This window comes from Canis lupus, chromosome 9 (assembly GCF_048164855.1).
Source record: "Canis lupus baileyi chromosome 9, mCanLup2.hap1, whole genome shotgun sequence".
NCBI lineage: Eukaryota > Metazoa > Chordata > Mammalia > Carnivora > Canidae > Canis > Canis lupus.
In genome coordinates, this window is record NC_132846.1 from 49,882,069 (window position 1) to 49,905,441 (window position 23,373).

Below are 23,373 nucleotides of genomic sequence, written 5' to 3' on the forward strand. Positions count from 1 at the left end.
AAGATGAGTAAATAAAATTAGGGGCCAGTCACTTATTCCATTTGTGAAACGATATTTGTGTTGTCTGCCGTGCACTGGGGTCCTGGGTCAGTAGATTCTGGGATGAAATCCCCTGACATCAGATTAGGCAGCTATTTAAAGTGATGGTTATGGAGCCTTGGTAACAACTTGGAAAATGCATATCATATGAATTTAGCAGAAGATGCAAGGGTCAAAATTTAGGTACAGTGTGATGACAGCTAGCTTTAAAAAACCCCAGATGTGGTGGAGGAGGAAGCAAAAGGAAGCATGGCTAGCAGGCTGTGCTTATGTTAGGGTGGTGGGGTTAGGCTAACTTGTCTCTATTCTTGAAATTTCTGCGCTGTAGTTGTATTCCATTCATAAATAAATTTTCTTTTCTTTAAGTAAGAAGGGCCATCACCTGACAAACTGACCCTCCCACCCACGTTAACCATCGGTCCAGCTCGCCTTCGAGGAGTACTTCACATGGGACAAGCCCATCCTCCTGTGCCAGCCTGGCTGCTGGCATTCTCCAGGTGTTGGGCCCTGCTGCTAGGAGTCCAAATCAGAGATATTAAAAGTTTGGGAGGAGCCAGGATATGCCAAAGGGCACCCCTGTTCTTAGCGATGGCAAATCTAGCAGCTCGCCAGTGGAAACAGAGAGGCCCCCAATCCGGCACAATGCAGGGGCCGATATTTCCCCCAACTCTCGGGGCCGGGTGCCTGTCCATTTGGGGCACGAGATGAAGGAGTTGGCCAGCTTCCCACCTGGGGAATGGAAGGGCCAGGCATCGCATGCCATGCCCAGGCCAGGCACTCACAGCTGCGCCTGCCTCCACTGGAGAAAGTGAAGGTTCTGTATGTCCTTCTCCAACTAGGCCTGCTTGGGGCATGACTCTGGGATGTGGCTTTGGAATCAGACAGACCCAAATATTTTAAGACTTTACAAATATTGAATTGAAGAACTACATGCACATGGTTAGAAAAATAAAATGGTACAGAAGGGCTTATAGTTCAAAACAGATTTCCATTCCATCCCTTGGATTCAGTCTTACCTCTCAGAGGCTACGGCTTTTCACTGCTTCAGTTTTGGGTTTTGCCAGCTTGCCTTCCTGTCGCTAGGTAATATGTGAATACTGCTGTGTTCTGGTGGATCCTCTGGGGGACATTAGCTGTTGTCTCCCCACTCTGAGAAAGTAGGATTTAGCTCATGCATATACTCGGGGAGACATAGAAAAGCACCATCCAGACTTGCAAAAATGGACTTGCCTCCCAGCTGTAGGGAGCGTGGTCAGCAGATGGCCACCACTGCCAGCTCCCACATGGTCAGCCCCCGAGGTACCGCGAGCCACCTGGCCCCAGGTCGCACCCTTCGTGGGGCTGCCTGCACCCAGCAACCCAGCACAGAGAGGGAATAAGGCCGTTTCAGCCCAACGTGGGGCCCTAACTGGGAATGCTCACTCCAGTGCTCTGGGCCGACTTTGTTGGATAGGCATCACCGTTGACTTCTCTCTCTGCCCAATTTTTTCTTTCCCCTTCTTGTCACGGGTGTCCATCTTTTTTTTTTTCCTTAGATTAATTAATTTATTTATTCATGAGAGACACAGAGAGAGGCAGAGACATAGACAGAGGGAGAAGCAGGCTCCTTGTGGGGAGCCCCATGTGGGACTCGATCCCAGGACCCGGGGATCATGACCTGAGCCAAAGGCAGACACTCAACCACTGAGCCACCCAGGTGCCCTCCCAATACCTTGATGACTCTGTTTCATCAGCTCTGAGTTGTACCCGGCTCCTTACCCTGTAAGGACACCATCCTGTCCTCCAGCCTCTTCAGTCAGGTCATTTTTTTATTGGATTAAATAAAAAAATCCACTAATAGTGTCACTAATAGTGACATCCACTATTATCTTTGTTTCAGGAGTACAAGGTAATAATTTGATATTTCTGTACATTGTGAAATGATCACCACAAGAGGTCTGATTACCATCTGTCATTGTACAGAGGAGTCGCTATGATGTTATTGACGATTTTCCCTGTGCTGGACTTTTTCTTTCTGTGATTCCTTTATTTTATAACTGGAAGTTTACTCTTCTTAAGTCTCTTCACCCATGTCACCCGTCGCCCCTCCACCCCCCTCCCCTCTAGCTACCACCAGTTTGTTTTCTGTGTTTATGAGTCTGCTTTTGTTTTGTTTTGTTTGTTTACTCATTTTTTAGATTTCACACCTAGAGAAATCATATGGTATTTGTCTTTGTCTGCCTTACTTCACTTAGTGTAATACCCTCTAGATCCATCCACCTTGTCACAAAGGGCAAGATTTCATTCTTTCTTATGGCTAATATTCTTTGTGTGTCTATACCACAACTACCTTATCCATTCATCTCTTGATGGACATTTAGGTTGCTAAGTGCTTCTATTAGCTCTTTTTAAATTTCTACATTGTCAGATATGGTCACATCATATCCCGTCCTAAAATCATAGTGAACTTTTCCCTTCTTTGTTCACGGTCAATTTGAAAATTTGAAGACCAATGAATGAGTAACAACCGGAATAGTGCATTTTGTGTGGGTAAATATCACGGGTCCTGGTGATGGCCTCTGATCGTATTTCTTTCCCCGAATGTCCACAGGAAGACACCTGTGTTACTCAAAGGACAACGTTCTGAGCCCCAAGATCAGAGAGATGTTTTATGTGCCACCATTTGCTCAAATTCATCTTACCTCTTTCGTTGTTTCATTTTTGGACTGCAACATTCTTGATTCGTGGCTTGCTTTTCCCAGAGTTTTTGATTACTTTCTTGTTTCTGTTTGGGCAAAGAAAGCTAGGTCTTTGCTGTCGTGCCCCAAATATTTCCTAGCTTTTTACTCATTTTATGTGTGGCTTGGGATCTGTTAGATTCTTCTAAAAGATTTTCTCCTTGGGACCCATTGACATTTTATTGGACACCAATTTCTTTTGAAGCAGCTATCATGCTGGGATTTTTTTTTCCCCCCATTGGACTCTGGTTAATTCCACCATTTCTTGTATTTTTCCATTATCCTTTTGTTCCTTTGATGTTCACTCCAGTTTTGTTGGAGTACCTTCTCATTTTGCAAATCTGCAAAGTATGTACAAGAAGGAAATATCAAGTACTTATTTGGGAATTTAGCTGTGTGACTCAGGGAAGTCCCTAATCAATTTGTACTAGTCTCCTCAACTGTGACATGGGGATTATGTCACCCACGTCGGGGAATCGTGGTGAGGATTGCGTGTGATAACACTGATCGAGTGCCTGATCTTTGGGGCTGAGCAAATTTTGGTTTATCTCCCTAATTAAGCTACCTTATTCGCTAAGAGATCTTAAAATGCTCCCATTGCCTATGGAAGAGTCCAAACTCTTTAGCCTGGCCCAAGACCCTCCACAATTGAATCCCAATTGACCTTTTCAAATTTATTTCCTACTACCACCTTCATATACCCTTTGCCCTGCCAAACTCTCCTGCAGCACATGTGTGTCTTCCAGCCATCAGGCCTTGACTCTGCTCCCTCTGCCTTGAAAGCCGTCCTGAGCATAGCATCTGTGTGAGCAAACCCACTTCCCTTCTCAGGTGCTCCCTCTGCCACCATCCTCCCCTAATCTCCAGCTATACACACAGTCCCACTCTCTCTTCTGGCTTTTGCCCCTTCCCACTGCCTCTGAGAGTTGTTATGGCCACACACTTGGCTGGCTGCCTGTGGATGGACCAAACTCTTTCAATTTTTCTCTGCAGCTGGGGCAGCCACAGTGTTGAATGATCCCCTTTTTGCAGGCTGGGAAGAATCCAGGATGCCTCTAGGCAACGTTTTCAGAGAGCCAAAACCTACTGCTTCCTTCCTCTCTCCTGCCAGTGTAGCTCCCCCACCCACAACAGTCCCTCCCCACCCTCCTGCCCCATGGAAGGGCAAACTTTACTTTTAGGGCAGCCACCTATTTGGTGAAGTCTGATGGCCGTGGGAAAATGCTCTGCCATCAAATATCTCTTCTACTAGGATTTAGTAAGGGAACAAAATGCTCATACCTCTGGGAGGGCATCATATTAAGTATACTTCAGTAGCATTAGCATTTGCTCACTCACTCACTCACTCACTCACTCACTCACTCACTCAAGTGTATTAGATGACTCTGGTGTGCCAGGCACTGTGGAGGGCTTGGGGACACAGAGAGAAGAGATATAATCCCTGCCCACAGGGAAAAAACATGAAGAGCTTCATTTAAGATCACTTTCCAACCATGAGGTGTAGCTGACAGCAGGACATTGGGTTGGGTATGAGGGTTGGGATAGTGCAAGAGTGTGAAGGCCCTGGGCGCCTGAGTGGAAGAGGAGCCACAGAGTAGTGGGGTGCCAGAGACAGATTTTTCTCTGTGCCACAGCTTAGCCCTATGCTATGCTGTCTCCTGAGGCAAGAAGTTGGGGAGAGGATGGAAGGGAATACGATGCGGCCTCTGAGTACAGGGTTGTACCCATCCCATTCATGCTTGATTCTCTCTTGACCCTGAGGGAGACGCCTCCGCCCTGGACAGCTCTTGTCATTGTAGCTGTGAGGAAATACAGAGAAAGGAAAGTCCCTCAGCTCACCGAGATGTGTTCCCAGCCATTTCCGTTCATTTTCAGGATAAGCATGGGAGGAATGGGACAAGAAGGATGGCCCAAGCTGGTGCTCTCCCCAGGCCAGACCCAGTCACTCTGACCTGCACTGATGCGCAGGGCAGCCAGCCCTGGAGGAGCAAAAGCTTGCGGTTGTGTGTTTCTGAGCAGACATTGCAGCCTATGAAAGGTTGAATTCCGTCTGGTGGTCACATCCCGCGCCGGCTGCCCCACGGCACACAAAGCTCCTTTTGTAGCCAGTGGGACCAAGGGAAGGGGGAAGCTGAGTTCTTAATGCGACCAACCAACTTCCAGCTTATATCAATAAATTTCTCCCTGAACCTTTCCAAAACAAAGCTTTGCTAATGTGGAGCGGTGGGAGCCGGCTCAGCTCTCGCAGAGTCCGCAGAGTCCACAGGCCCAGGTCCTCCTTACTCTTGGCAAGAGCCAGCTCTGGCAAAAACGGGGGCTTAGGCTACGGGGAAACTGGTGTGCAAGTTGGTTAAATAACTGCCCACAGGTGGTGGGGCCAGTAAGTCTCTGGTAGAGCTGATTTGAACCCAGATCTATGAAATTCTTCTCATTGGGCTTTTGTGCTACCTGCCCTATCCTGGAGGAAGGCTGTCCAGGGAGCCCACCTATAGTCAAAGACCACAAGTTCTTGCAGCTGGAAGGGTCCTCAGAGCTAGCTGGTCCAACTCTTTTATTTCATGGGGAATGGGGGATTTTGGATCTCTCTGAACTACAGAGACAGTGGTTGGGATGGGGCTCAGCTCCAGGTCTCCCCATTCCATATCAAAACATCTTTTTGCTTACACTACATATCCTTGGGAAATGTGCATGCTTCAAGAGAAGGACAAAAGGCACTTAACTCTAGGGAACCAACAGATGATGGTGGCAGCTAAAACGAAGTTTCCCCACATCATTCTACAGACCACAATCTGGAGACAGAGGGAAGTGACAGTGTCATTCAGTTGGAGTCCAAAAGTCCTGAGAGCCAGGGGAGCCAAGGTTGCAAAGTCCAGCCCAAGGGCAGGAGAATACCAATGTCCCAGCTCAAACAGACAGGCGGGATAGAAAGGGGGCAAAATCCTCCTTTCTCCGCTTTTTGTTCTGTTCAGGCCCACCAATGGATTGGGTGATGCCCACCCACAGTGGAGGGAGCAATCAATTTTTACTGAATTCACCAATTTCAATGCTAATCTCATACAGAAACACTCTCACAGGTACATCCAGAAATCATGTTTTACCAGCCGCCTGGGCATCCCATGGCCCAGACAACTTGACGCATGCAATTAACCATCACAATGTCCTTGCTTTATACCAATGTTGTAAGTCTGCTTTCTTTCTTTCTTTTTTTTTCCCCCGGATGGGAAATTTGAAAAGGAATCAGCTATAATTCTCCTTCCCCACGATACCTTCCACACAGTCTTGGGGCTTCCCAGTGATGCAAGGGCTGACTGGTTGGAAACAAAACCACGGAGCTCACTTATGGCACAATTATAGCTGCAAATACCCTTTGGGAAGTCAAACCTAGCCAGTGGTTCTGTGGCTATGACAGCAAAGAATAGCTTTCTGGGGGCCAAACCAGTAAATCATTTCAAGGTCTTTGTGCACATTGGATGAGGCAATGTAGTCAAATAGTTTAGAGAATTGTCAAGGGAGCCAGGTAAAGATCTGGGTTCAAATCTTGGTTCCGCCATGGTTTACAGGCCCTGTGACCTGTAGACACTTACTTAACCAAGTTGTCTACCAGTTTCCCCATTTGCAAAATGGGGATAATATTAGGATTGGTTAAAAAAAAATATTAGGATTGGTTGGGAAGGTTAAATGAATCCATCCATGTGAAGTCCCTAGAACATTGTCTGGCACATAATAAATGCTCTATATGTGGCAGCTATTATTATTATTGTTATTATTATTATTATTATTATTATTGGAGGAAAAAGTCAATACCATAAACATTTGTTGAGTGTTTGAGTGAGGTTTGTGGATTCCAGGATCTTTAGAAGATACAAGAGTTAGTAAGAATAAGACATGGGCCCTGCTCTCAATGTGCTTTCAATCTACAAGAGGAGAGAAGACACTGATGTGAAAAGGGAGACGTGTCACGCAAGTGAGAACAATAAAGAAACCTGCATTTTGAGAGAGGGAATCAGATCTCAGAATAGGAGGAGCAGAATCAGGCCAGAACTTGAACACTCTGAGCTTTAAGAGATGGGAAAATCACCTTGAGCAATTTGGGGCAGTTGAAAGGAAAGTTTTTTCAGGTTAGAGGCCTAATGTGTGTGTGTGTGTGTGTGTGTGTGTGTGTGTGTACCCACTCACAAAAAAGAAAAGCTACTTTTTTTTTTTTTTTTTTTTTTTAAGAAAAGAGAGAAAAGAACTTTTCCTCCACCTCCCTGTAACCTCATTCCACTAGGCGGCTTCATGAATTCATTAGCACATCAGCTATGGCAACTCTGTTTTAGCAATCCCAGCTCCCAGGGTACGTGAGGGAATTCTGCAAGGCCGGCTTTGACTGTCAGAGAGAAAAGGAGCTGAGCAGAGATTTCCAGGTCAGAGGAGAGCTGGGTGCCTGTCCCTAAAGCAGCAGACTGGGGCCCCTGCTTCCTGGTACCAGGAAGAGTAGGGCCCAGGGGTCATTGACGTGGAACAGGACTTATGCATGAATTTCTAAATTAAGGTTTCTTAAACAACAACTAAGAAAAAGAAAGGAAGACTTCAACCTGATTTAGAATCTCTTCACTCAGTTATTTTCAGCCTGTGTAATAAGACCTCAATTCTTTGGAACCCCAGAGGGATAAGTTGTTCTAAAGGGATAAAACTTGGGTGCCCAAACTTAAATTTAAATCATTTTGATGGGTTTGAAAAAATGTATGCATGCTTTTTTGCTTTGTTTAATAGAATATTTGGAATGTGACTTGGGGTGCCTACTGCAGGACTCTGTTGCCCTTTTGCTCTTGTGTACAGGATGACTTGAGGCCATACTAAGCAGGCTCAGACTACTATGTATTTTAAATTTTTTTGGGAAAAAAACACCACTACCACACCATGGAATTCTAGATTCAGCTCTGGCATATAAAAAGCTTAGATGCTGTCATTCTTGTCCTTATAACAAGAAAAAGCTGTACAAACTAAAAATCAACAATTTTTTTCTTGAACTCATCAGAGAATTGGGGTTGCAGAGCAAATCACCACCTTGAAAGCTGGAGAGATCAGTGAATTCTGGAATGTGTGGCTGGCATCGGCCTACCTGAAGCCAATGCTGCCAGAGCCATAAACTGGCAGGGACACTTACCCAGGTACCACAGCCTGGGTGCCAAAGTCATGTCGTTTAAACTTCTGATGGTCTCATTCCTTCCAGGCTTAGCTATGCTCTGTGCCAAGCTTCACATCTATTCTTATTTTTTAAAAAGATTTTATTTATTATTGATAATTATTTATTTTTTGATTTGAGAGAGAAGAGCAAAGGAGAAGAGCATGAGTAGAGGGAGGAACAGAGGGAGAGGGAGAAGCAGACTCCCCACTGAGCAGGGAGCCTGATGTGGGGCTCAATCCCAGGACCCTGAGATCGTGACTTGAGCCAAAGGCAGATGCCCTACTGACTGAGCCACCCAGATGCCCTATATCTGTTCTTAATGCAGATAAGGTAGTTAGCAAATGGGTGATGGGTGGCAGTGAGCAGCAGACAGACAGACAGGCAGATGGACAAAGCCAGAGGCAGAGTTAGATTTTGGGTCTTGGTTTCTGATCACCTCTCAGCTTTACATGGTTCAATAGTTTGATATTATCAGTTTAGATGAAAGTAACCAGTGCCAGGGAAGCATCATCCCATAGAAATATGGCTGCCATACATGTACTTCAAAATTTTCTAGAGGTAATATTTTTTCAAAATAAAAAGAATAGATTAACCCAATATATTTCAAATGTTATCATTTCAACATACACTCAATATGAAAGTCATTAATGAGATACTTTACATTCTTTTTTGGTATAAAGTCAAAATGCAGTGTGGACTTCTCAATTTGTCCTGGCCACATTTCAAGTGCTCAAAAGCCACATACATGTACAGGCCCGTACAGCTCCGGGGGATTCTATGAGGCTAGAATTAGGTTTGGCTGCTAATATCAAAAGTGACTTAACACAGAAATGCATTTCTCTTATATAAAAGTTTGGGTAGGCAATAAGAGCCATGTGATAAGGCACTTTGTATTCAACCCAGGCTCCTTCTTGTTGCTTCTATCATCCATCTTGTCCCCTGATACACGGCTTCATTGTCAAATTCCTCAACAGTCCAAGATGACTGCTTCAGCTCCAGTCAGCACATCCACATTCTAGCCAGAAGGAAAGGAAAAAGGAAGAAGAAATCCTCTATTAATGGTGCTCTAAGAAGTTCCACACATATTACTTTTACTTACATGCCTTTGGCCAGAATTTAGTCAATGACCCTACCCAGCTAGCTGCAAGGGAGCCCAAGAAATGTAATCTAGATTTTTAAGCAACAATGTGACCAGCTAAAATTTGAGGATTTTGTGACTAGGGAAGAAGGAGAGGGCATATATTGAGAATCAACTGGTAGTGTTGGTCTCAGACCAATTCACACTGAAGAAATGCAGATTAGAATGGTAAACCAGAATGCCAATTTATTAAGACTTAATGGGACTGTAATTGCCAGCCAGATGGGAGTGTCTGGGTCTGCTGACTGTTGCAAACTCTTCCCAGTAGGATCATCTAAATGGTTGAAAGATTGGTGGATTAAGATATTATGGCCTGATGGACCCCTTTCCATTTAAGGACTCACCACCCTGACAAGAGAACTGAAACATTCCTGCTAGTCTTGCGGGAGCCCTCTCTCTGGGATAATACTACAGACCCTTGGAAAACTCCTGCCTTCACTGGTCCTTTATCTGAGCTTCAGGGGGCAGGGGGTACTGTCCTTTCCCCATCATAGCTTTACATAGTACAACTCTGCTTACATTTGTTACATTTTAGACTTTGAAAGGACAAGATTTTGAAGATACATGAGCCCCTTGTCAACTTTGGAAGTACTACTGTCTCATCAGCAACACTCACTCACTTGACAAGTATTTATTGAGCATATATTGTGCACCAGATATTCTATTCTGCTGAGAGTCAATGAGAACCTGACTTCTGTCCTTTTTTTAAAAATTTTATTTATTTATTCATGAGAGACACAGAGAGGCAGAGACACAGGCAGAGGGAGAAGCAAGCTCCATGCAGGAAGCTCGATGTGGGACTTGATCCTAGGACCCTGGGATCATGTCCTGAGCCAAAGTCAGATTCTCAACAGCTGAGCCACCCAGGCATCCTCTGACTTCTGTCCTTAGGGTGATCACAATATCTAAAGAATAGGGAAGGTGATGATGGGCAGGGTTAAAAAATAAGTAGGTGTTCACTGAGCAAGAGGAATGAAAAGGCATCCTGGGTAGAAGGAACAGTATATGTAAAGGTTTATAGACATTGAAGAACACAAAGTATTTGGGAGTAGTGCATAGCTGGGTGGGATTTGAGGAGAGGAGGTGCTGGAAGGGTGCTACAGTACACACTGTGGTGGTCTCCTCAACATCCATTCCCTCTTGGTAACTATGCCATTTTCCGTTGGGTATGCACCCTCCCTACACTTCCCACACACTTGAGGAAGGTGATTCCACCCTACCCCTAGGGGTAAAATGAATAGTCCCAGTATAGACTCATCAGCAAAATCCCTTTTTGCCTAAGATGAGCAAGTGACCCACTTCTAACTGAAGAGACTGGGAAAGACTTTTCAGGCAGCTTCAGAGAAAGAATCTCTCTCTTTCTCCCTCTACATGGTGCGGAGTGCGGGTATGAGGTCAGGAATTGTTGCAGCCATTTTGTCACCATGAGGGAAACCTAGCAAAGGATGAAGACAACACCATGGAGGGGAGAGGGAACATCCTGAAAATCAGGGGCTTTGATGACATAGTTGAGCCATTGAGCCAAACTTACCCTGAAGCCCATTCTACCCCTAGGGCTTCAGCAGGTTTAGGTCACAGCATGAGAGAACTTGGGGCTTAGCCTTTATTCTGAGGGCAGGAAAAAACTATAGAAGATTTTCTTTTCTTTTTTTTTCTTCTTTCTCTCCTTCCTTCCTTCCTTCCTTCCTTCCTTCCTTCCTTCCTTCCTTCCTTCCTTCCTTCCTTCCTCTTTCCTTCAACATTGCATGCTTATTAAGGACTTACATGGGCAGGTATTACCCCAAAGAAAATTATATTAGTAAGGAATTCTTAAATGGTCCCTGCAAACTTTATTTCATATAATTATTTATAAGGAGAAAGAAAATAGATTTTTTTGGTACCTTGTTTTGCTTCTTTCACACCTCCATTTGGTCATTTTTCAGGTGCTAATCTCCTCCTGCTTTGTAGCCTCTGTTTTCCTTTCCTCCACCTTCCAACCACAGGTCTGAATATCCTTATGACCATTAATTGCACTTCAGTTTCTGGTCCTCCTACGGCCTCATTGGCTGCCTCTCCTCCCAAGGAAGGCTTTCGAGCAGGGCATGAGCTGACGGACCCACATTGTAGAACGTTGCCTTGGCGTGCTGAGGTCAGAGAGCCTGGACCAAGGCCAGAAATGAGTAGCTGAGCCAAGACTGGAGAAGAGGGGCGAGTTTGAGCACCACTCAGATGATGGAGGCCAGGCTGACTGGACCAGAGGTCGTGAGGACCAGGGTGTGCTTCAGGAAGACTCAAACTCATCACCTGACTATAGGAAGGGAGACACTCTCCTTCCTCCTGCCACCATCATCGTACTCCCATGAAATCACTTCCACTGCCAGATTCTTTATTCTCCTCTCTTGCAGGATTCATGCCTCTGATTATAATTTCTTATGGGCACAGCTGTCTTCTTCCCATCATGCCTCGTCATCTTCCCATCTCCAGGATGTGGCACGTGGTTGGCACTGGGTCAGTGCCAAATTGGATTGATAGCATACTGGTTCTTGCTGAGCTAGGTGTTAGCTGCACCCTCCTCCTGCTCCCAGGGCTGAGTCATCTCTTTCATAAGTAGCCTCCAAAGCTGCAACCACGATACCCAGCTTCCTTGTTGTTGGCAGGTGTTGGCAGCCTGAGTGCCAGAACACCAGGGAGGCAGCCACTAGGAACATGCTGGGGGTTCGGGTGTGGAGAGTGAGCCAAGTAATCAGGCCTCATATACATTGACATGAGGAGTGTGTGTGCTCCCTGGGAGATCTGTAACAACACCCCCTTTCCGGGAAGCAGAAGCCAGGACTCCTTCCTTTCTCTTTTCTCACCTGTCCTGTCTTGTGGCCAGAAGTACATTCACTGGCTTTCCATGCTTCTAAAATAAATTAATTTCAGGACCATAAGCTCCCAAGCTATCCCAGTTTTGCTCCTTGGGAGCATTAACCCCTTACCATCCCACTGGGCCTCCAAGGCTTTGGATCCATTTCACAAAATATTAACACTTTCTCTCCTTTCTGAAGAGGGACCTCAGTTTTCCTGAGAACTGTCTGTTCCCCACCATTTCTCACTCTGCCAATAACTCATCCCATAGAATGCTGTGTTAGGGGATGGTCATGAGCTACATGGCCTTTGAGGGAACAATATTAACCTTTTACAACTTTGCAGGGCACCCCTCCTTATCTCTTTTATATCAACCTCCACTGGGTTCTTGAGATGTTCCTGGTTCCTCCAAACCCCACGTTTTCCTCATCACCTCTCCAAGATTCCAGTTCTTCCCCTGGTCTGTATCATTATGGAAATTCCTGGTCCTGCTAGCCCGCACTTCTTAGCAGGGCTCTGAAATTCAGCTCTCATCTGCCCCACTGTTATGTTGTTTTCCCTGTCGCTATGGCAGGGATTAAGACTCCAGCCAGGGAAGGAGGGTGGAGGGAAGAAAGTTGAGCAGGGAAAAGCAGGAGGATGATGGGAGAGAGCCTGATTGGAGGGTGTCAGAGTAGGAGGAAGCAGAGAGAAATAGGCTGAGCATGTCAAGGGCGGAAGAGGGATTCCTGTTTTGTTCTATTTTGGTTTTGGTGTTTTAGTTTGGGTTTGTTTCCGGAGATGAGGAGACATACATTTAGTGCTGGATCCTGCCCCCGATGCAGAGTCACGGCTAAAGAAATCCTCTCCTATAGTCCGTAATCCAGAGGCAATCTCCAGTCCCCAGATCAAGTAGGAAAAACTCTCAAAATAACTTTTAGTTATTCCTAATTTACTTTATGGACAGGCTGGCTGGGTCAGTGTGACTATGTGATTCAGTACAACCCTGAGACCCAGGTAAGGGGGGCCTGACCTTCGGAGATCCCTGCCCTAGCTTCTTTGCATTTCTGGAGTGAGATATCCTCAGGACTAAGGAAGATGCCCAACCAGAGCCAAAGCCTAGACCCACACCCACCCTGGTCTAGAACTTGCCCCTGGTATTCAGGACCCTAGAATCTCTGCCCACAAGGCCCAAGCCTGCTTCCAGGGCCCATGTGGGCCTATTAGCAAAGTCCTCCCTCCCAAGGGTGGCTTGTGTAGCCTGGAGCCCAGAGGTGGCTACTTGGGGCAGTTGGACAGAATGTGGAAGTGCAGACTGGTGTTAGGAACATGCATGTGGGTAAGGCCCCTCGCTGAGGAGGGAATAAAAGGGAGACTAACCATCATCTGGGATAGCCTGTCCCTGTGGTTCTCACTTTCTGGTGTGAGGAGTCGAGAATTCTAAATTTGCTCTTGGCCTTCCAGAAGTCAAGGAAGGTATGTTTGTTAGGGTAGAAGGATAAGACATGGTTTATTTTATTTTATTTTATTTTATTTTATTTTACTTTATTTTTTTTTTAAAGAGAGAGCGTGCCTGCATGCATGAACCAGGAGGTGGTGGAGCACAGAGGGAGAGGGAGAGAGAGAATCTCAAGCAGACTCCACACTGAGTGCAGAGCCCAACACAGGGCTTGATCTCACCACCCTGATTGTGACCTGAGCTGTAAGCAAGAGTCAGACACTTAACCAACTGAGCCACCCAGGTGCCTGAAGATATTTTATTTAACAATTTGTTAGCTTGACTAATAGTGTTTAAATATTTAGATATATGGTATTTGGGTCTTAATTTGAATTCTTGCCCTAGTCCCACAAGTCTGTGAGAAAATAAAAGATTTGTCCAGTGTGAACACCCCTATTTCCAGCTGTGCCTCCAAATGTCTTTTTCTCCATGTCCCCAGTCCTCTGGCAACTGACTTCATTCAAAGGCTCTAGTGCTGTGTGACTCAGTTACTTAGTTTCCCATAGTTATAGTAAGGGTAGCAGTAATGGAGTAGTGTTCTCTGTTTATTTTTTATGGTTGTCTAGCTTCTGAACCCTCTTTCTGTGTTTGGGAAATATCTCTATCCTGCATGCGTGTTTACACATGTGTACACACACACGCATATGCACACTTTTATGAGCCTTGATAGAGAACAGAGCTCACATCCCAGTCCAGAGGACAAAAATGCTAGGAACTTGCTATATCAGATGCCACCAGTCATCTCCTGTGATATCTATTCTCTTCTTTAGTAAGAGAACCCCCAATTTTTAGTTGGGGACATGGCTACCTGGATGGATCAAAGACTACCTTTCCCAAACTCTTTTCTGCTAGATGTGGCCAAATGATCAAATTTCAACCATTGAAATGTAAGCAATGCATGTGATTTCCAGGAAGTGGTTGTAAAGAGAAAGGGTGGTTCTTTCTCTTTCCTGATAGCTGGGATATGGACTTGATGGCAGGTACTCAAGCAGCCACATTGGTCCATAAGGAAGCATGTGAAGGTCTTCAAAGGTGCTTCAACAGCAATCTTGCACTCTTTGCCTTCACATTTTTTATACAGAGTGAGATACATTTCTATTTTTCTTTAGCCACAGTTATTTTGAGTTTTCCATTATATGGTGTGAAAACCAAGTGTGAATAATGTATTTGTCTTCACAGCGTCTCTTGCAGCTAGGGCACAGCATGTGACCAGGCTCTACCTCAGTCTCTCTGGTCAAGGCAGCCTCAGCAGGGAGCTTGAGTTCCTAGAGTAGTGGTTGCATCCAATGTCCATTGTGAGGCAAGATGAAGTACCCAGTGCTTGGTGATGGCAGCAGGTCTGCACTAGGCCAATTCTGCCTCATGATTTGGGATACTATTCTTGGCTGCATGGTTTCAAGCTGCGTCTTCCAGCAAATTATCCAATCTCCTGTTAATAAATTCCCCTTCTGTTCACATCTGTCAGAGTTGGTCAGTAACCCACAGTCAGCCCCTGTCAAAATACTTTATAGAAGTAAGATTTCACCAAGAATGTTGGTTTTTGCCATCAAATGAGTCCACTGATGAGTCTGTAATCTGTTAACTCAGACTCAACATGAGGCATGAATTTCATTTAAAAGTCAGAATTTTCTAACACACTTGTTTCTAAAGATGCTTCAGATGGGGGCAGAATTAAGTTCTTTTGAATATTTGGTGTCTCTTGTCACAAGGATATGTGCCATCTGCTAGTTGAAGCCACAGTATTTTGGGAAGAGACCAGCAACCAAAATTAAATATGAATTTAATTAAACTTAATACAAAATTAAATCAGAGGCATATTCAAAGGGCAGTAGCACTTCACTTATCCAGAGGTGATTTATACAGCCAACCTCAATTATTTGGAACAGGAAACAGAAAAGGAGCAAAAATAAACAAAACTCCAAAACCGATGAGGAAACAAACAACCACTTTCAAAACAAAACAAAACAAAAGAATATTTGCAGCCAAAATCAATGCCACAGGGCTCATCCCTCACAGTTTATGCATCTATTCAGAGGCAAGCCATTTAGACTCTCCTTTAGTTCTACTCTTTGTGTAGACACAATTCCAGGGAAAATTTGGGTGGTGAAGAACTTCCCATTCCAGAGAAGATTTGAAAAAGCACCTTAGGGGGCAAGGGGGAAGGGAAAGCTGCTGGAGATTGATAGGAAGGAGATGTTTGTTGGTTTGTGTTAAAGGCAGAAACAAGGCAGTAGAGCACAGCACTGCCTCTGAGCCCCTTCAGTATGACAGTAACCACCCTGGGTTACAATCCATCCAAGGGCGGGGGCTGTGTGTGCTGTGGTCCAAATGTTTGTGTGCCCCCCAAATTCATTAGTAACTCCTAATGCCCAAGGTGATGCTATTAGGAGGTGGGGGTCTTTGGGAGGTGATTAGGTAATGAGAGTGGAGCCCTCACAAATGAGATGAACACCCTTACAAAAGAGGCCCCTGAGAGATCCCTAGTCTGGCCACCGTGTGAGGATTTAATAAGGAGTCGGCAGCCTGGACAAGGACCCTCTCCCAACCAGGCTGGCTCCCTGACCTCAGACTCCCAGCCTCCAGAGTGGTGAGAAATAAGTTTCTGTTTTTATATACCACCCAGGCTGTGGTATTTTGTTAGGGCAGCCCAAACAGACCCAAGACAGTGCTATTCAGGAAAACCCTGAGCACCATGGAAAGTTAGGAAAAATTCACAAGTGGGCCAGTATCCAGTGTCGGTGGACACGTAGAGCAATGTGAGTGGATTTCCCCACTGCTGGAGGGAAAATAACCATTTAGGAAACTGGTTTGGTAGCACTTTGGAAAGCCTAGGCTGTCAGAATCCTTGACCCAGCACTTCCTCTCCTACTACATACAGATGGTCCCGACTTACAAGAATTTGACTTATGATAGTTTGACTTATGATGGTTTCGAAGCCATATGCATTCAGTAGAAATCGTACTTTGAATTTTGATTTTGATCTTTTCCTGGGCTAGCATATGTGGCACGATACTCTCTCCTGATGCTAGGCATCAGCAGCAAGCAGCAGCTCTCAGTAAACCATGCAGTTGTGAGGATAAACAACCAATACCCATACAACTATTCTGCTTTTTCACTTTGGAGGATTCAACAAATTTCAGACTAGGCTAAACTGTGATGTTGGGTAGGTTAGGTGTATTAAATGCATTTTCGATTTATGATATTTACAACTTATGATGGATTTATTAGTACATAACCCCACTGTACATTGAGGGAGATCTGTATAGAAAGAACCCATGGCCCATGGTCATGGAAGACATGAGCCAGAATATTCACAACGTTCAATGAAAGGAGCTACTCCTAACAAAACACACAAGTAGGATTCAAGTTACATAAAGCTCAAGAACAGGTGAAACAAATTCTACTGTTTGGGGCTACATTCCCATGTGGTAAAACAATAAAGAAAAGCAAGGACAGGATTAATGGAAAGAGGGGGCTCCTGAGGTACTATAGTGATATTCTTTTTCTTATCTGGGTGGTGGGTCTACTGGTATCTACTTGATTTATATTCTTTAAGTCATATATGCATGTTTTATTCATATATATGATATATCTCACCAACAATGTTTTTAAAAGAAGGAAGAAGAAAAAAAGGAAGAGTCAGGTTTTGTCCAATTTACCCTGTTGAAGAAGGCAAGATAGCACTTAATAACACTAGAAACATTTCTGCCAATACACTTCAAAGGAAAAGGGTTTGGGCACCTGGAGGGCTAAATTTCAGTGATCTGGAAGGTTCATTTAAACACAATAGCTGCTCAGCTGCTTCTCCAAACAATGGAGATTGATTATAGGTAGTGACCTGGAGCCCCATCTCTTTTTCAGTGAATTTCTGAATTTTGCATTGGCTTAAAAAAGAAGGAGGAGTCTTCGTTGGGGCTCCTTGGGGATGGCATGGAGAACTTTCACCAGTCAGCTTCAAGCCTGCATTTTGGCCTCCTTCCCTCTGGCTGCCTCCCCACCTGGAAGCTGGTTATAAATGTAGAATCTCGGGCCCCACCCCAAAGCTACTGGATCAGAATCTACTTTAAATGCACCCTGAAGTGTGAAAAGCACAATTCAAACCTAGACCATGACGGGACCAGATACTGGATTCTTCATAATTTCAGGAAAACCCTCCCTTTAAACAGGCCCAAGGCGGAAACTCTCAGTACTGATCTCCATGCTGCAATAAATAGTACGCCAAAAAATTGGAATGTGTGCATTCATTCAATTAATATTAGGATGAAATTACCATTTTCTTCGTCAAAAATGGTTGAATATGGTCAGTTTGATATGGTTTAGCTCTGAGTATTCATTGAGCTTCTATTATGTGCCAGGCACAATGCTAGTATTAGGGACAGAGCAGTGGGCAAAGCCAGCCTTGGTGGCTGCCTTCATAGACCTCACAGTCTACCAGGAGAGACAGACATGAATTTTTTAAAAAATTTACACAAATCATGTAAAGTCACAACTGTGGCAAATGCTATAAGGTGGAGGTCCCTGGTGCATGGATGGTCCATGAGTTGACATGTTTCACAGTGGCAGGCATGTGGCCAGAACAAAAATCTCACAGGTGAGGATGGCTTGGGAGTGAGAGGTTCCGAGCAGAGGACGCAGCAAGTGCTAAGGCCTCCTGTCATTGATTCTGGGAGGCAGAAACCCTGACCCGAGTGCAGGACCCAGCTGGCTTAGTCTGGATCTCTTCTCTCTCCCAAAAGACAACCAGAGAGGTAGCCGAGTTTGTCCTTGGCACTTGCCCACACTTTCTGCTTTTCCTGCAGCCTCTGTGTTTGAAGAGGTTGCCAGGGCTTTTCTCTCCTCCATGGGAAGGGATTGGAGACCATGGTTAAATGGTCCTAGAGTCAGATTCAGTCACTTCACATCTGTGGGGCCTGCTTTTGATCTTTGTTTGAATAAACTTTGGTGGCCTTGGGAAACTTCTCTCATTCCCTGAATACCCATGATCATCCCTCTTGCCACTAGGACTTCACACTTGCTGGTCCCTCTGCCCAGAGCACTGTATGGACAGCGTGCCCGCCTCTCTCCACTCCAGATACCTGGCTTACCCCTCAGCATTGGCAGCACCCATGCAGGAAGTCCTCTTTCCCCCTCCCCCCAAGTTCCTGTGCTCCTACACATAGTCAGCCAGCACATAGTCAGGCCAAGCATGCATCACCTCAGCACCAAGTGTGATTTTACTCATCAATCTTCCCAGCACCCAGCTCAGGGTACAGTAGATGTTCAACACTCACTTGTTGAAAACACATATGAAACATTATATTTAACCAGATGCACAGCTGTGGCTGACACTGTGGGTTGGCTGGGTTGGCTTATTCAAATGCTCTTTTCTTCTCTTCTCTCTTCTCTTCTCTTCTCTTCTCTTCTCTTCTCTTCTCTTCTCTTCTCTTCTTTCTCTTCTCTTTTCTCTTCTCTTCTTTCTTTCTCTTCTTCCTTTTCATTCTTTCCTTCTTTTGCTGTGATGCTGGAGCTGCAGTAGCCATGTTTTAACCATGAGAGAAAAGCCAACAAAATCAAAGAGACAACAGTACCGTGCCGCAGAACCAGAACCAGTGGCTACTTATCTCTGGATTTCTCCTCATTCAAGGAAAATGAATGCCCATTTAGTCCACTGTTAGATTTTTCTGTTATTTGTAGCTGGTAGAGTGCCTGATAAGATATGTCTCAGTGGCTGCCAGCAAGTGTGTAGGGAGGAGAGACTAGAGAGTCTACTCTTTGGCTTGTCAAAGAAAGAAGTTAACATTTTTTGAACATTTTTACATTCTAGGTTATGACACTAGTTGTTTCATATACATGACATTTAACCTCACAATCCATCCAAGTAGATTTATTCTATCATTACACAGATGAGGCAACAAAGGCCCAAGACCTGTGTGAATCCCCCCTGACACACAGCCGGTGGGGTGGAGATGGTATGGTGGGGCACTGCTCTCTCTACTCTGTCCCACTGGGGCCCCAAGAGAAGGGTGGTGGGCTCTTAGCAGAGTTTGCCAAGTGTTACTGGGGTGAGGGCCGTGGGGGTTTGTCTTAAATCTAGATCTCCCCCAAACTGACTAGGATCCTTCTAGCTCAGCATCCTTTCTGTCTAGCAGCTATTCTAGCTTCGTAAAAGCCAACCATTGTAGTTAGAGCAGAAGTCGATCGCTTTGCGGGATAGCTGGTTCTGCATCACTAACCTTAAAACTGGCGCTGTCACTGTCAGACACATTCTGCAGAGAAACAAGTCCTTTGCCCACAGCTCAAGCATTTTGCTCAACATTGCTTGCGTCTCAGGGGTCCCCAGGTTAAGCAGTGACTGGGCAGGTGGTCCTCACTGCTTCCCTTTCTCTGGTCCCTTTGGCACTTTCTCTCTCTCTCCCTTTCACTAAGTGCCGAGTGTTATCGTGTTTTCTCAGTCTCCTCCATGGAGAGGAAAAAACCAAATTTATAAACATAATTGCAACAGAGTGTTGACTATTTAATTTGTTCCCTCTTTCAGGTCCTCTAGCACAGGTTTCCATCCCTGGGAGCTGGATGTAGTGCTCCTGGTAAACACCCAGCCCAAGTCCAGACTGTCAGAAGCAATCCTTGTCTTTGGCTGGGGGTGGACAACAGTCTTCTTGGCTGGTCCTACTTTGAGGCCTTAGACATTGGGCCAGGCTCTGTGCCAGGCTTTGTGTTAACAGCAATATGACTTAAGTCTTATGAGTCCATTTTAGAGACATGAGAACTGAGTCTCTTACCTAAGGTCCATACATGGGAGAACTTAAAGCCAAGCTTCTTGGACCTCAGACCTGAACTATATAGTCTTTTTGGTAAGGGCACTTCTCACTTGGTCTTGCCGCCACCATCCCCCTACTACTCCTCCACACCATCACTCCCAGGGAGCCCAAAGCCCAAACCCCATTAAAAGACTTATGCCTTGAGGCTGAAAGCATTTTGATTTTTCCAGAGTGTCTGTTGAAATGCAAAAGTCCCAGGGAAGTGTAATCCCCTCAACCTTTATAATATCAAAGTAGGGAGAGTTTAATGGGCCAGCCCTGGGGGAGGTCACAAGTGAGGCCTGGGGGCATGGAGGAGGGGGACAGAATAAAAGTATTTAATTGGCCCAGGGCCCCTTTCCCCTGGGGTCTTAATGAGACCAAGGTTAGCTCTCTACCTGATTCCCAGGGGCCTTAAGGCTGGTCATTTTCAGCAAGCTGCTTGGCGTGGGCAATTATTCTGAGAGCACCTTCATCCCTGTCAGATACAGTTAATAAGGCTTCGTTAGGGAAGGGAGCTTGGAGTTCTCCATGGACAGGTGGCAGCAGGGCCACTTGCTCTCTCCTTGACTATGAAACCCAACTGCTGCAGCGCAGAGAGCCAGGTCCTTCCAAGGTAGGTCTCAGCATGTGTGAGGGGAGGGGTTCAACTCTACCAGCTGACCTAGCATTCTGGGTTGTTACGGCAACCTCTCCTTGAACCAATCTCAGATGATGTGGATGTTTCTGGAGGCAAGCTGATAACTCAATGGCTGACAGCATTGATTTAGGCTGGACCTAAAGACCTTCTAGGTTAAGGGACCATCGCATTTCTGGCTTTGTCACCTTGGGCTTCCAGAACTCAACCTTAAGAAACAATATTTGTGGGATCCCTGTGTGGCTCAGCGGTTGAGCGACTGGCTTCGGCTCAGGGCATGATCCTGGAGACCCGGGATCGAGTCCCACATCGGGCTCCCTGCATGGAGCCTGCTTCTCCCTCTGCCTGTGTCTCCTCTCTCTCTCTCTCTCTCTCTGTGTGTGTGTCTCTCATGAAGAAATAAATAAAATATTTTTTAAAAAAAGAATTAATATTTATATTTCTGCCTTGGCACGGAAGTCCCTTTGCTGACCAGCAGGCATAAAACTGCCCTTCCACACTCTGAGTCAGGGCCTAAAGGCAGGTGAAAAACAGCCCCCCCCCCCCAATTGGGGGAGCGATGTTTCTTGGATTCCCCTTTGCTGGCTCCCTTCCTCCTTGCTTTGGTACTGGATCCATGTTGACTGCTCCCTTTCCTTGCATATTTTCCAGGAAATAGGATGCAAGTTATCCTCATGAGGACTAAGCAATAGTTTATCCACATGCTGGGCATTGTGAGAAGCAATTTACACGCCTCATTTACCCTCTCACTACAGCCTCAGAACGTACAGGGGAGACCTTGTGTTGCAGGGTGGGGGGCACCGATGTTCAATGTTAGGGGAGAGTAAGTGGTTTGCCGGGGGTCAAGGAGCCAGGCTGTGGAAGGAACCTGGAATTGAGCCCAGGGTGTCTGACTGTCCGGGCTGGAACTGCCAGCACTGCCTCTCAGTGTGAGTCCTGTGAGCAGACCCACAGGGCAGCAAGTGGTATATTTACAGGGAGATGGATAAATGTAGCCTGGGGAAATACAAAGGTGACCCAGGTTAGAGGGGCCTTCCCTGTTGCTGCCATTGTGCCTTGCAGGCCCTGTGGAGAAAATGTGTAAGAGGCACCCCGCCCAGGATTTAATTATCTGGAATAAATATCAACTTGCCTCCTCCAAAGTTCAAATTTGGTTTAAAATAGCAACACAGTGATTTCCAGTCTTTTTAGATTTGTAATGCTCTGTTGCTTTTGCTTGTTTCTTGTTTCTTTCCTTCTTTCTTTCGATTTTGTAAAAAATCCCTTTTGTTAACAGACATTTATCTGTGATGTGAAATTTCATTAAAAAATGTTTGCAGGGGATCCCTGGGTGGCTCAGCGGTTTAGCGCCTGCCTTTGGCCCAGGGCACGATCCTGGAGACTCGGGATCAAGTCCCACGTCAGGCTCCCGGCTTCTCCCTCATCCTGTGTCTCTGCCTCTCTCTCTCTCTCTCTCTCTCTCTCTCTATGTCTATCATAAATAAATAAATAAATCTTAAAAAAAAATGTTTGCCTTACGGTGACTGGGTGGCTCAGTCAGTTAAGCATCTGACTCTTGATTTCAGCTCAGGTTGTGATCTCAGGGTTGTGAGATGGAGCCCTGCGTCAGGCTCTGTGCTTAGCGTGGAGTCTGCTTGAGATCCTCTCTCTCTGTCTCCCTCGGCCTGCTCACATGCTCTCTCTCTCAAATAAATAAATAGGGGTGCCTGGGTGGCTCAATCGGTTAAGTGTCTGCCTTTGGCTCAGGTCATGATCCCAGGGTCTTGGGATCGAGCCCCGCAATTGGGCTCCTTGCTCAGCAGAGAGCCTGCTTCTACCTCTCCCTCTCCCTCTGCTGCTCCCCCTGCTTGGGTTTTCTCTCTCTCTCTCTCTCTCTCTGTCAAATAAATAAATACAATCTTTTTTTTAATAAATAAAATCTTTAAAAAAATGAAATATATACATCTTTAAAAAAACTTTGCTTTGAAATCTTCAGTGAAACCCCTTAAGATAATGGGGAGACGCCTAAAGCTGCCGTTAACTAAACTAAGTGGACCAGGTTACTAGGTGTGTCCACCTTGTGAACATTCATCGAGTTGCACACTTAGGATCTGTGACTTCCATGGTTGTTTGTTATACTTCAGTAAAACATTCACTTAAAGTACAGAAAAATAAAAGAGCAAGGGCCCGCTCTGAACAATGTGCAAATGAGAATGAAGGTATGGGCATCTACGATCTCAGTTTTTTTGGTAGAGCTGATGCTGGAGCTCTGGGCCTCCTGTATAGCTCTCAGGGCCCCTCTAAGGCTTGCCTTACAGTCACACCTTTGTGAAGACTTTTCTCATGACAGCCTGCTGGGGCCCCATATCCCTGCCTTGTAGCTTTCAGGGGCTCGAAACAGAGTTTGTACAGAGTTAAGTATAAAGACCTCAGAGCACATGTGTACTTGCACACACGTGTGCAAAACAAAGAGGCTGGCCAGCAATTCTGAAAGCAGATAGATTGTTTTTATTTGGGGGGCAGCTATAGCACATAGTAGCTATGTGACCCTGGAGTTCCTCAACCTTTCTGAAACATAGTTTCCTCATTTGCAGAGTGGGGATGGTAATAGGGC

General features: G+C 45.5%; 1 protein-coding gene and 1 long non-coding RNA gene across 2 annotated transcripts in view; one reads left to right on the plus strand and one right to left on the minus strand.

Moving 5' to 3' along the window:
- The window catches only part of JDP2 (Jun dimerization protein 2), a 143,926-nt gene that overhangs the window by 64,150 nt on the left and 56,403 nt on the right, over positions 1-23,373 (plus strand). The gene's annotated exons all lie outside the window — the stretch shown is intronic.
- LOC140640258 (uncharacterized) overlaps positions 8,511-23,373 on the minus strand; it is a 29,517-nt gene continuing 14,654 nt past the window's right edge. The window contains exon 3 of the long non-coding RNA XR_012036911.1: positions 8,511-8,941. This is a non-coding gene — a long non-coding RNA (uncharacterized lncRNA). The remainder of the gene's footprint in view (positions 8,942-23,373) is intronic.